This window comes from Harpia harpyja, chromosome Z (assembly GCF_026419915.1).
Source record: "Harpia harpyja isolate bHarHar1 chromosome Z, bHarHar1 primary haplotype, whole genome shotgun sequence".
Taxonomy (NCBI): Eukaryota; Metazoa; Chordata; class Aves; order Accipitriformes; family Accipitridae; genus Harpia; species Harpia harpyja.
This window is the reverse complement of record NC_068969.1, coordinates 40,625,917-40,639,084: the sequence shown is the minus strand read 5'-3', so window position 1 is coordinate 40,639,084 and position 13,168 is coordinate 40,625,917.

The following is a 13,168-nucleotide window of genomic DNA, read 5'->3' as shown; positions in this document are numbered from 1 at the left end:
AAAATCTTTGTAAAAAATTCAAGATAAATTTCAATGCATCCATGAGGAACTTGAAAGGGATTCAAAGTATAAAGTTAATTTAAAGATTTCCCATTTGAGGTTTTTTTCTTGCAGGGAAAAAAAAAAAAGCACCCCCACATATCTTCCCCACCATGTATTGAGCTCAGTGTCTGGTGTCCAAGACTGGCACAAATGGTGTTAACCTGTGTGATCCAACATGGACACAGCTGTCTCCCTCAGAAGTGATGACTACCTGGCAGTTTGTCCATGAAGAGGATTACAGATCACTTGGTACATCAGTGACTCAATGTTGTGGTTTATTTCTGTAAGCATATATCTTTTTGATTGACAAAATTTAGCCCTTAAGAAAAGACCCTTTGCTTTTTCAGAGTGATGTCTTCTAATACTGCTGGGGAAATCTTTGTTGAGCTCTTCCTGTTTCAGACAGGAGAAGACTTCAAAAAGTACCCAATATTCCATGTACTAAATAGTCATACCATAACTGGCAATTAGGAGCAAAAGAGACCACTGTTAGCAGGAATTTCAACTGTTTTCAAAGGGTGTGTTTGTGTGCATGTGAGTGCAGAACAGAGTGAATCCAAACGAAAAAGATAACACAGCAGCGAAAAGGGCAAGGTGGACGGAGAAAAGGACCATTGAAATATAATTTTGGCCATTGAGATCAGTGGGTCAATGTGTTGCTAAGTTATTTGATCAGTGGTTCAATGTGTTGCTAAGTTATTTATATGTTTTGAGAACCTAAATTCCACCTATGGCAAACAAAATTAATGTTTTATAATTCTTAGCTCTTGCACAGCACAGAGCTGATGGATCTGATGCTTAGCACTATTTTTACTTTACACACTGGGGCACTAAAGATATGTCAGTACTTTCAACAGTTTCATTTAGAAAGTGATATTGTAGTGAACAGTTGCTAAGGTACTTGTAATATTAAATAAATTAAGTGTAGAATTTAGTTAGACCCTATTAAGAAACAACGTTTTGCTGACATTTAGGAACTAATAAGTTTAAGACTTTGTGATAACAGTTACACATACATTTACAAAAAATTCTTGGCAGTGTTAAGTAAGCGTGGCTTAAAAACTAAACCTATATTACAGGATCATTTTCCCTATTGCTTTTGTCTAATTCTTGAAACTTGCTACACCCAAAAATCATAGATACTGAACATGGTAAAATATCACAGCACTTAATATACCCATTAAAACCTTTTCTTTCAAGTTCAAGTTAGATGAAAATTCAGCCTATTCTGCTCAAAAAAGTGAGACACAGGTAAGAATACACTGCTTTTTAATACAGAAAATATGCTACATTTATATTCCAGTCAGCTTTAGAAATTTATACTCTCTTCAAGGTTGGTTTTACTACTAAAATTGTGTTCTTAAAAATAAATCTATCCAAGTTGATACTGAAGCATACCTTCAAGGAAAGACTTACATACCCTTGAACAACTCTTCATATGGATTTTGTTAAGGGGTGTGTTTTGACCCAAACTGTTGGGAGAGCACATGTGAAGGTTTCGCAACTCACCCCAAGATCCCACTGGCTTAAAGGGACTCTGACAGGACACAATCCCACATCACAGATGTCTCTGCAGATTGAAGCCAGCTCTTGGAGGACACTGCTATGGTTTCTGCTGTGTTGCACATGATCACAAGGTCCATATAGCTTGACCCAAATCACTGAGGTCCATGACGAAAAAAAAAAAAAAAAAAAGAGACAGCCAAAACCTTTCATTGACTTTAATAGACTTTAAAACCATGCCTCACTGAATAATTGTTATGGTGATTTTCTTGACAGAAATTTTTGAACTTCTAATTTCTAAAAAAAGACATTTTTCACTCATACCGAAAACATGATCCAGCAGCATGTTCTGGTTAAGCAGTTCCACCAAAATGGTTGCTAGTTCTTCTCTCTAATTAGGAATTGTCATACTTCAAATCTGTAAAAAAATATTTTGCCTAAACTGACAATGAGAAATCATTGGAAAAATTAATGTCACATCTAAACCTTCATTGAATCATAGAATCATAGAATCATAGAATCATTTCGGTTGGAAAAGACCTTCAAGATCATCAAGTCCAACCATTAACAATGCCCCCTAAACCATGCCCTGGAAGTTGTCTTTTAAAAAAGAATGCATTGCCTGAATTGATTTGATACATGATAAGACAAGACTCTAAGAGGAAAAATAATGAAACATACTTATGGTTTCCAATTTTGTTAAATCGAGAATTTGTGGACCATAACTATGTATGCATTTCTGGAGCACACAGAACAGTGGGATTTCTATCTGCCTGTAATAATAAAAATATTTAATAAGAGTAGTCATTAACTATAGCATCATTCCTTTTTTTGTAATCTCCACTTCTGCCCTGCCTGAGTAATCAAATTGCAGTATAATACTGTAAATGGCAATAATACTCAATCAAGTATGGTGAATAAGTTCCTGGAGCTATTAATTTATGAAAATCCTTTTTTTTCTGTTAAGGAACCCAAGCAAACTCATCACAGATATATAAACTGGGTATATATTTCCTCCTCCTTGAATAGGTCTTTAAAATCTGGGTCACTAAATAAAGTAGCTAAACAATCTTTGCAAGTCCTAACAAATGACTGATTATGTCAATATAATTGAAAAATATAGCTATGTTCTCCCTCTCTGCTTGATTTGGTACTATGAAATGTTCAGGATTCACTGAAGTGTCACAAAGAACATTGTAAAAACATATGGAAATTGGTAACAGGGACAGTTGCCGTATTGCTAGATTGGGTTATTTTATATTGCCTTCATATAATTCAAAGGTTACAAGGAGGGCACCGGGAAGAAATAAAAGAGTTCCAAAGAAACAGCTCCTGATAAATTTAAAGAGAGTCACTGAAAGACAACGCTTAAATTAGTTGTGCAGATTTTTCTAAATCCTGCATGCTGAGAAAGGTACACAATACACTCTGTCTGCCGGGGAAACAAAAAGGTTTAAATTACTCCAAAGAGTTAAAAAGGCATTCTCTGTACAGATGTGGGAAATTTATGTGAGCACCAGGTACTGCAGTGCATGACTGAGTAGAAGAATTAGTTAATACTGCTCTACAAACCTGTAGAGGATGATGGTACAGACCTCTGCTACCTGTCTGTATCACCTACTATATTTTGACATGCAAGAAAAAGTGTTCAATTTTTAATTGACTTCTATCCAGCCCATTTCCAGCATCTGTGAAGAGCAAGCTTGATTTGCTAGATAAAGTTGGACCAAATGGATGAAGCAAACATAAAATATTTCTCAGTTATAAAAATAACTTATTTCCTGGTATGAAGGGCAAAAAGCAATGGATCAGACTCCAAGCCCACCCAAGACCGCAATAGGTTCCTTCTTATGTCAGCTTGGTCATCTCTGTATGGCAAGCTACTGTGATCTACCATGCAGAAGTAATGTCAGGTATTACAAAATGGTTCCATTGCTGCTTGACTTTAAATGACTTACTGAATCCAGTGCCCTAGAAAAGGAGTCTTTGTATTAGCACAGAAGAGGAATCAAATAAAGTAATTTCTCTGCTCTGTTGTCTCATAAAAGATCATTTCCTTCTCCAATACCTCAATGTCACCACCAGTGAAAGCAGATTAATGAACCAAAGGGAGACAAAAAAAATGTCTGCTGTGGGAAATATTTCTGTGCTTGCTTTCTATAGAAGTACTGATTAAAATGCATGACCCCCTATAACCTTCAGATTTCCTCTGTTTAAACATTGGTTCTTAGGGGGGGAAAAACAAAGGACAGATTGCAAATTAAATCATAGATAAGTACTGTCATGCTGGTGGAGACAAGTTCAGTATGGATGAATTATCTATTTAGAAATAAAAATCAGTGTCAGCTGATCCTTCTGAAATGTCTTCATGCCTCTGGGAAAAAAGAAAGTTGTGGCAAATGAAATTTTGCTTTACTTTAATTTTGTAAAAAATTTCAATGCTGCTAGGATTTATAAGGTCAGTCTTGTATTAGGTCTGTCCAGTTCGCTAGCTGTTTAAAGGGACTGGGCACATACCGAACAATATATGGTGGGAATGTGGCTCATAGTTGGAAAAATGACTAACCACAACAAAGGGTATGTATCTGAAAAAGTAGGATACAATATCAAAACAAAAGCCTTCATAGCCATAGGTCAATAAGACTACTTACGAAGCTGACTGCCTAAGTGGGAGATTTTAGAGATTGAAGTTTTCTGTTGAATTTAATAATTAGCTTCAATATCTCAAACTTTGAATTAATGCTAAAGTGTAGTCAAGAAGCAAGATGGGGGACAGTAGCTAAATCTACAACCATGGATAATTCAACACAATAGAAGCAGATCATCTACAGGAATCTAGTATCTCATGAAGAGAAAATAGCTTGTACCACCAATACATTTGTGCAGATAAACACTATTTTGTGACTGTAAAGCTCAAACAGTAGACCCATCATTTGCAGCTTACATGTGTCTGTATTTTATACAGTATAGCAAAAGAGGAAGTGACGCAGCTGGAGTAGCAGGAATTGAATGTAAGTTGCCAGAATCAGAGAGGCTGGTGTGAAATGATCGAAATCCATTTCTACTTATGGTGCAGCAATATCCATGTCATATCTTACACCAGTTCACATCCACAGTAGCAAGGATAGCTGAGAAGAAAATGAATAAAGATATGGAGAATAAAATAGCCTTTTCTCCCAGTGCTGCTTACCTCTATTATAGATGAACCTTGAGGTAGGTACCTTGACAGGGCACAGTGGAGGACTTTAACTTGTCTTCTGTTCTCTGAGATTTTCCACTGAACTTACAACCACGTCACATGCCAGAACAACTGCATTCACATCTTGAAATCAATTTGTAAGTGTCATATTTAGGTCATTAAATTAAGACATTTGATCTAAGGTATCACTGCTGTACTAAAGATTCTTGAGACAACAGTCAGGCAACTCCTGCAAACAGCACAGAGCTCACTCCACTGAGCCTGGAGCAAAGTTTGCTGGACAGTGAAGCAATAACGCGTGCTGGCACGTCAGGGCTTCTTTGCACTGGTCTGACTGGTGGAAAGAGGACACTAGACAACATGACATCTTACCAGCTTCATCCACACAGGTAAACACTTTCAGTGATGTACAACACAAGCACATAAACCAAGATTTCCTTTGATAGTTCTACTTTCCTGTTTTTTCCCTCTGAATGAAGAACACAAACTGTGACTATGTTACCAGCTGAGTATTGTGTCAGTATTTTGTCAGTAGAAATCAAAATAGTGTAGAATATACATACAGAGGAAAAAAAGGATAAACTGCCCTGGTCTGAAACTACCTCCCTACATTACAAAATAGAGTTCTCTGCTCATTGAAGACCTTGAAGACCTGAACAAAGTCTTGATCTCAGTAGGGGACCACTGTTATCTGCTATTTTAAAAGTATTTTCTATACTGTGTCTAATGTTTGAGTTTCACTTTGAAGACGATAATGTTGATGACCCCCTTCTAAGACACACATGTGTGAGCATACACATGCATAGATATGTTGATGTTATGTTAGAATATGAAAGGACAATTCTCTAAGAAGTTGCATGCCTTCTTCAAACACAGGGATATCAGAGACTGCCCATCATCTTTACTGCCAAGCTAAAACCTCTGAGGTGAACATAGACTTTGTTCAAAAGCTGAAACAAAAGTCTTTTCATTTATCCCTGAGCAAATTCTCAGGTGGAGCTGTTCTTCAAAGTATGCTGTTAGGGAGGGAAGGTGAGAAGACTTTGTCTCCGTGTTAAGCAATTTTATCATAAGAATTGAACATATAAGGTTTGTTTAAGAGTACATGACTAAAGCCACAACTCATTTTTCAAGTGTATATCACTTGTGTGAGCACTGTGATTAATAATCCATAAGTAGCACAGGTGCAGACAGATGACAGGAAATCCTAGCTGAGGCTCAAGACAATATGTGGCATTAGTGTGTTAGACTTCATTGGGTTTCTGTGGTCTTTGCAATTTACTGCAAAAAATCTTAGAGAAACACCATGCAACCACTAAGCCTGTCCCCAAACTAAAACTACAGCAAACGTGAAAACATTAGCTGTATTTACACTCCTGAGTGCTGGGGCAGACTACAATAAGCAAGGATCATCAATCTTTGTTTCTGCTCACAGAGAAAACCTACACTCCTTCAAAGCAAGTAATTTTGAGGTAAATGAAAGCAAAACCAAACCTAAGGCAGGTTTCATGACAATTATGTCAGAGAAAAAAAATCTAAGCAAGAACAAAAATGCAGTACACAGCTGTTCCCTTAATTCATTTAACATGTGAATAAAAAGAAAATTTTAAGAGATTCAGTGATGAACAGCTTGTCCTGTGCAGCATTGTTCAAGGGCTTGCCCTTCAGTCATCTAATTAGAGTCGGAAGGATATTGCTGATGATAATCATCATATTTGGCACTTGCTGTATATAGCATCTTTCATACAAGGATGTCAAAGATTCACAAATGTCAGTTAATTGCTATTCTTATCAACTCTCTCACACAGTAATATTAGCATTATATTCTTATATAATTCAATATTTTATAGATATTGTAAGTTACCTGTAAGTACTCTAGGTTATTAATTTTATCACCATGCAACCTCAGTTAGCAAAAAGTCACAGAACGAATCTAACACTTTTAGATTACCAGAAGCACTAGTCAACAGGCTTTGAACTCTACTCACAGGATTCCAGAATGTAGACTTCAAGGGCTTCATTTGCCCTCTAGTATAGTGGAGAATTGTTTGGAACTAGTGGCTGCTTTGACTTAGAGAGCAACATTATTTGTCACTTGTATTTAAACAAGCACTGGGTAGAGTATTCATGAGTTCTTCTTGTTTACTGAGCAAGAATTATTTTTGCCTAAGGTCTGCAAAAGAATTATATGATTTCTTATTTTCTGCTCAAAAATCCCTCCTACTTTTTCTGCAGGATTTTTTTTGTGCCCTTCCAAAATGGGTGTGGAGATCAGATCTCTGCCAGCCTGGATTCCAGACTGACTCCATAATCAGAGGAACTGGATGAAGAAGACATTTCAAGAAAATTATATTTCTATTAAATGGATATGATCCTGATTCAGACATCAAAATAAATCTGAATCTCTGCATTAACCAGAGTGGATGTTTCTGTTGGAGCCGTATGTGAACATGAAGTAGTTATAAAGCCCTTTATCCCATTGTCTCCTCTCCAGCTCCAGAACTACCTTTTTGGTATCCAGATGTGATGGCTTTTTTTTTCTTTTTCCTGTAACTATCTTTAACAGTCTGCTCAGTACCATTGACTGTTTTCTTTCACAAGAAACAAGGTCATACTATATGCCAGCTGTCTGGTTTGCAGTATCATATGAAAGCTTGTCCTTTTTGTCTCTCCCTTTGAACATGTCCACATAAAAGCAACCAGGCTCAGGACCCCAGTCACATTTCTTAACAACACTTCTAAACAAACCATGTGGTTTGGGAAGGAGGCACACTACATCCTGGACTGTGACCTTGCTGTTTCACACAAACAATGCCACATTCTGTGGCAAGTTTCTATGGTCTTCATGAATACTGTTACCTGCTGCCTTTGCAGGACCTAAAACTTTGTGATGTGTGAGCAATCCTGTGAGCTTGTCATGAAATTCTGTCCATACCATTGAAAATAAGCCCCTGCATTAATGTTTGTCTAAACCATGGAGACACTGGCTGCTACGCCTCATCTACAAAACTGCAGGACTACAGATTATTTCATTCAAAAAAAGATCAAAATATAATAATATTTATTTTAGAAATTTCACTGCTCTGCCATTTCAATCAAAATGCATTTCAGATTCAGACAAAATTAGTTTATTAAAAAGAAAAATGTATTCACTTATTATAGAAAAATTTTTATGTTATTTTGCAACCTGAGACTTCTATTGCTTGTGTAGGTGGAACAGTGGTGTCGTGGTAATTAAGGAGAGAATGAAAAGCTCAACACAGTAAACGTACAAGAAATTACATATCAGACAGTAAAACTTTTGAGCACACAGTTCTCTAAAGCTGTAACTTTTCAACAACTTTACATACCAGTGAAACACATGGTTGAATGTATTTTGTGGTTGATTTGGCAAAAAGGTTTGCAACATCTTCTGCATGCTGTCATTTCTGTGTGTACCTTCAGATTCTCACTTGCCCTCTTGCTGCTGTCATAGGCATATAATAACTATTTAAGATGTAGCTGATCCCTTTTGTCCTGTGCATTGCCAAGAGCAGATTTATAAACAGCCAGCCAAGAAAACAGAGCACAAAGTCCATATGGGATATCTATGATTTTAAGCTGGCAAAGCAGTTCTTCACCCCTGCTGAAGTATTAGTGATTAGGATACCGTCAGGCCTGCAAACATTGTAGCTGTGTCCTCAATATATCCCCATTCTCCCTCAAAGTAATTTACATGCAACAGGTGCGGAATACAGCTCCAGAACACCAGAGATTAATTCCTTCAAAATGTACTTTTTCCAGCTGCTCTGGGGACCATCCAAACACCCGTCATCTCAAAGGGAAATACTTTCCTTGACAATCTAAGACCCCACGAAAATTCATAGCATGAAAGCAAATTCCACTGTGTAATAAGACTAGCACTGCAGTTTCAATAAATATAGACCTAAATGCCTTCCTGTCTAGCTGCTCTTACAAGGTCCTTGAAGACAGGATGTAACATGGCACTCAGTGCAGCACTCCTCACACAGATCTCTTTGTAGTAGGCTTGATCTCTCATCTCCATGTAGTCCATGTAGACTTATGTTCAAAAAAAATTCCGTAGTGCATGTGGAAAGGTGAACTACTCTGAGAACAGGGTTTTCCTTGCCACGAAAATACTTTCAAGATGAAGGCTTGCCTTTTAACAAATGCATTTGAACTTGAATTGACTTCCTTTCATAGAAAACTTATGCTCCAGTACAATGGACGTCACAAAAAATCATGGGCAGTATTTGTTTCATTTAAAGTTCAAAGGACAGATCTAGCCTCCGTTAATTTTTTTTTTCTAGTAAGAACAGAAGCCACTGTGTCTAGAGTCTTTTAAAGCAGAATGTTAAAAATTTTACATTCGATTGATTGAAACCTGGTGTTATGCCAGCCTTCTAAATAGTTTAGTATTTATGTTAATTAATATATTATCATTATAGTAAATTTGACTAATTCTTCCTATTTGGTTCTTGTAAAATGGCTGATTTCCATTCACAAACTAATGAAAATTTAAAGAGACTTGAAAAGCACGCTATTTATGCAGCACAGAGCTGAGACCTTGTAACACCTTTCTCTCCATACTATATCCTACATTGCCTAAAAATTTTTTGTGGCTGTAGTAGCAGAGCCCATTTTAGGCTTACAGATGACAGCAAAGGTTCTCAATTTTCTGATGCAGAATAGTTTTTTTCTTTAATGTTTTAAGATGCAGTGGGGTGGCTATTAAGAGAAGGGAGACAGTGCACTGCATATTGCACATGGTTTGGAAATAAGAAAAATTATTTCATAGATCTCACTGCAGGTATTGATGCTACCACCTTTTAAATTCATTATTGCCACTTAGCTGGGGAATAGCAGCCAAACAGCTGAGAAGACATAACAGATCTTGCTGCTACCTCTGAAATTAATTTAAACTAACCTTTTCTATATTAACAAACACTACAATGCCAATTACACCATGTTACCCCTAGGGGCTTATAAAAATTCCGACCAGATCCACAAAGAGCACCTCAGCCTGCCATTTCAATGCTAGTTAAGACTAACTGACTAACTGAAAATCAAGGTTGCTAACAGAAAACCAAAAAAGTGCTTGGTTCAACAGGCCAATCCACAGTGATGCAACTTTCACACAGAGTCCTGGTTTTGGCTGGGATAGAGTTAATTTTCTTTCCAGTAGCCAGTATAGTGTTATGTTTTGGATTTAGTATGAGAAGAATGTAGATAACACACTGATGTTTTCAGTTGTTGCTAAGTAGTGTTTAGACTAAGTCAAGGATTTTTCAGCTTCTCATGCCCAGCCAGCGAGAAGGCTGGAGGGGCACAAGAAGTTGGGAGGGGACACAGCCAGGACAGCTGACCCAAACTGGCCAACGGGGTATTCCATACCATGTGATGTCATGTCTAGTATATAAACTGGGGGGAGTGGGGGCGGGGGATCGCTGCTCGGGAACTAACTAGGCATCGGTCAGCAATTGGTGAGCAATTGCATTGTGCATCACTTGTTTTCTATATTCCAATCCTTTTATTACTATTGTCATTTTATTACTGTTATTATCATCATTATTAATTTCTTCCTTTCTGTTCTATTAAACTGTTCTTATCTCAACCCACAAGTTTTACTTTTTTTTCCCAATTCTCTCCTTCATCCCACTGGGGATGGGGGGCCAGTGAGTGAGCGGCTGCGTGATGTTTAGTTGCTGGCTGGGGTTAAACCATGAGAATACAGTCATGTCACAATTAAATCTCTAATAAGCAAATTTGATTACTTATACATGGTAAATTTTATCATTTAAGCTGCTACAGTTGCAGGTTTTTCTCACACCAGTAAAAATACAACCAAGATTCATAGATTTCAATACAATGAGATAAGGAGTAATCAGTACAAAAGCAAAGTATTTAACTCGGGTCTCAAGATATTTGCCATGTATTTTGTTATTCTACATTCTGCTAAAAAACTAAATACTAACAGTTTGCCATAATTAACCCAGGTGGAGACTAAAGAAGCAAAAAGACTCTTTGAGCAGCATTTGTCAAAGAAGCCATAAGGATAACAAGGCAAAGAGTAAAGAAATTACACAGTACACGGCCAGGATAAATTCAGCAATTTAGAAACACTTGGAGAAGAAAAAACCTCCAGATTCTTTGTGCTATTCTGTAAATGGAAAGTAACACTGTTTTGTTTTTACAGAGGCACTCAGTTCTTCTTTAAGTTCCCCATTTGCTGTGAAAATCATCATAGACAATTAGAAGTAATTTCTCAGTACTTAGGCCCACGTACTAGTCCATACTCTGTTTTGTAATTTTAGCAATCTTTGTGTGTTCATAAAAAAGAATATAAAAAAATTTAAACCTTTTTTCTTTTATTTCTCTAGCACTGCTTTAAAAGCCTTATTTCTTTTTCTTGCATTTTGAAGCCCTTGTGATTCATGAGTGAATGAACTAATTTCAGCTCCAGTTTTATTAAGGAAAGTGATCAAAGTACAAAGCACAACTGGCCATTCTCAGCATTACAATACATACATCGCATGCATGTTGATTAAACAATGGACTCTTCATGTGGGAAAGACTTTCAAATAAGAGCCATCTGTTTTTATAACTTTTATGTAGCATTTTGTAGATCTCACACAGTATCATCATTATACTAAGTATTTTATTCGTTCATTCCTTCTCTGTAATTTTACAATGGAAGCTAAAAATTCCCTTATTGTTTGGTAGTTGGATTATCTCCTTGAGCTATCTGAGGTTAATGCTTCCGTGGTATTGAGCACATATTCAGAAAGCTGATGGGGAAAAAAAAAATGAATGAAATATTTTGGATGCTGAAATGTGTCACAGAATGTCTGACTTTAACTGAATAGAGAAAGGGATCTCAGCTGGGCTGCAATCAGTGATAAAAGTCTAAATATTTCTACTTCCCCAACACCACACAGAAAGCAGTAATCTGCTTATTAGCATAATATCTTTAGTATAAATATCACAGTAGCATGGAACAGGTAGTTGGGATCTATTGTACTAGGTGCAGTACAATACAACAGACTGAGAATCCCTCCTCTGAGAAGGCTGGACAGCTTGAGATAGATTTAAGAAGCAAATTAAACATACAAATGGGGTAGGGTGAGGATCACAGGGTAAGAAAGAGATATGGAAAAGAAGGCAGAGTTAAAAAAATGTAGTAGAGAGTCAGAAGTCTTCTCTAGTCAGTAACAGTAAATACAGCCGTGCGCTATGGGGGGTGGGGGTGGGGTTGAAGAGGGATTTTGGAGAACAAGAAGGAGATTTAAGGATTGTGATCGTGAGTTCTTCCTGCTGGAAAAGTACAGCAGGAGACTACCTGCCAGGAAAGTAAAAATCACCCATTCTTCAGCCAAGTTTAATACATTTTCAATATATCTTTAAATGCCAGGCAATTGCTGTATTCCCATCTGAATCATACATAAGAGAAGCATGAATTAAGTGACCTAGATAAAATAAGAACTCACTCCAGATTTCTATTAACCCCTAACTGACAGGTATAAATTGTGTTAATATTTTGCAATTTCACATACTTTTCCATTGATGGGTGATTCTTTATTAGCTGTGAAATTCTGTCCTTAAGCAGATCCACAGATTTCCAAGTCAACAGAAATGATTATAAATAAAGAAATCCACACTGGAACCTTAATGTATGTTTGCACACAATCTGCTTTTTCTGTGGGTCTAAATAAAAGGTTGCAAAGGCATACAAACTAATATATCCTCTGCTTAACAGGAATTTCAGGTATGCAACAGTCGTGCTGTTTCACTGTTGTCCTGAGAAGAGTCCTGCTACTGCTCCCACACTTACAGAACCAACAGTTCCCTTTTCTTATGCATTTGTACTGTAGCGATTTTGGCCATAAAACCACACAGTAGTTAAGCACATTGCATGCGCAGTGCAGTAAAATAGATAACAAAAGAGGTGCCCTATGCTGCGAGTCTCATGAAAGCATTTCTTGTGGGAAGATTTCCAGTCTACTTTGGTAATTCTGTCCATTGCTTTTGAGTTTCTACTCTGGCTTGGAGAAGGGCTCGGTGTAGCTGTAAGGAGTAAGTATTCACATTCAACTACATAGCAGCAGAGCTAGACATACACTGATACTGAAAAAGACCATCTTGGCATCTCAATCAAGAGACATATGGGAAAAAGAAAAAAAAAATTAGATGGGAAAAGAAAAAGTAAGCACTTGTGCCACTGGAATGCAGATCCAATCAACAAACGGAAATTTCCTTGTTAATTCCCCTACTAAGTAGCTATGATTCTATGAAATTTGTGGCATGCTTTCTCTCTTTGCAGCTGTGCCACTGTGATGATTCTGTCCATGCTCAGAGGTATAATGAACCTGCATTCCCCGGAAAAGAGTCTGAATATGAAAAAGAAAGTAATCACTAAAATTCTAA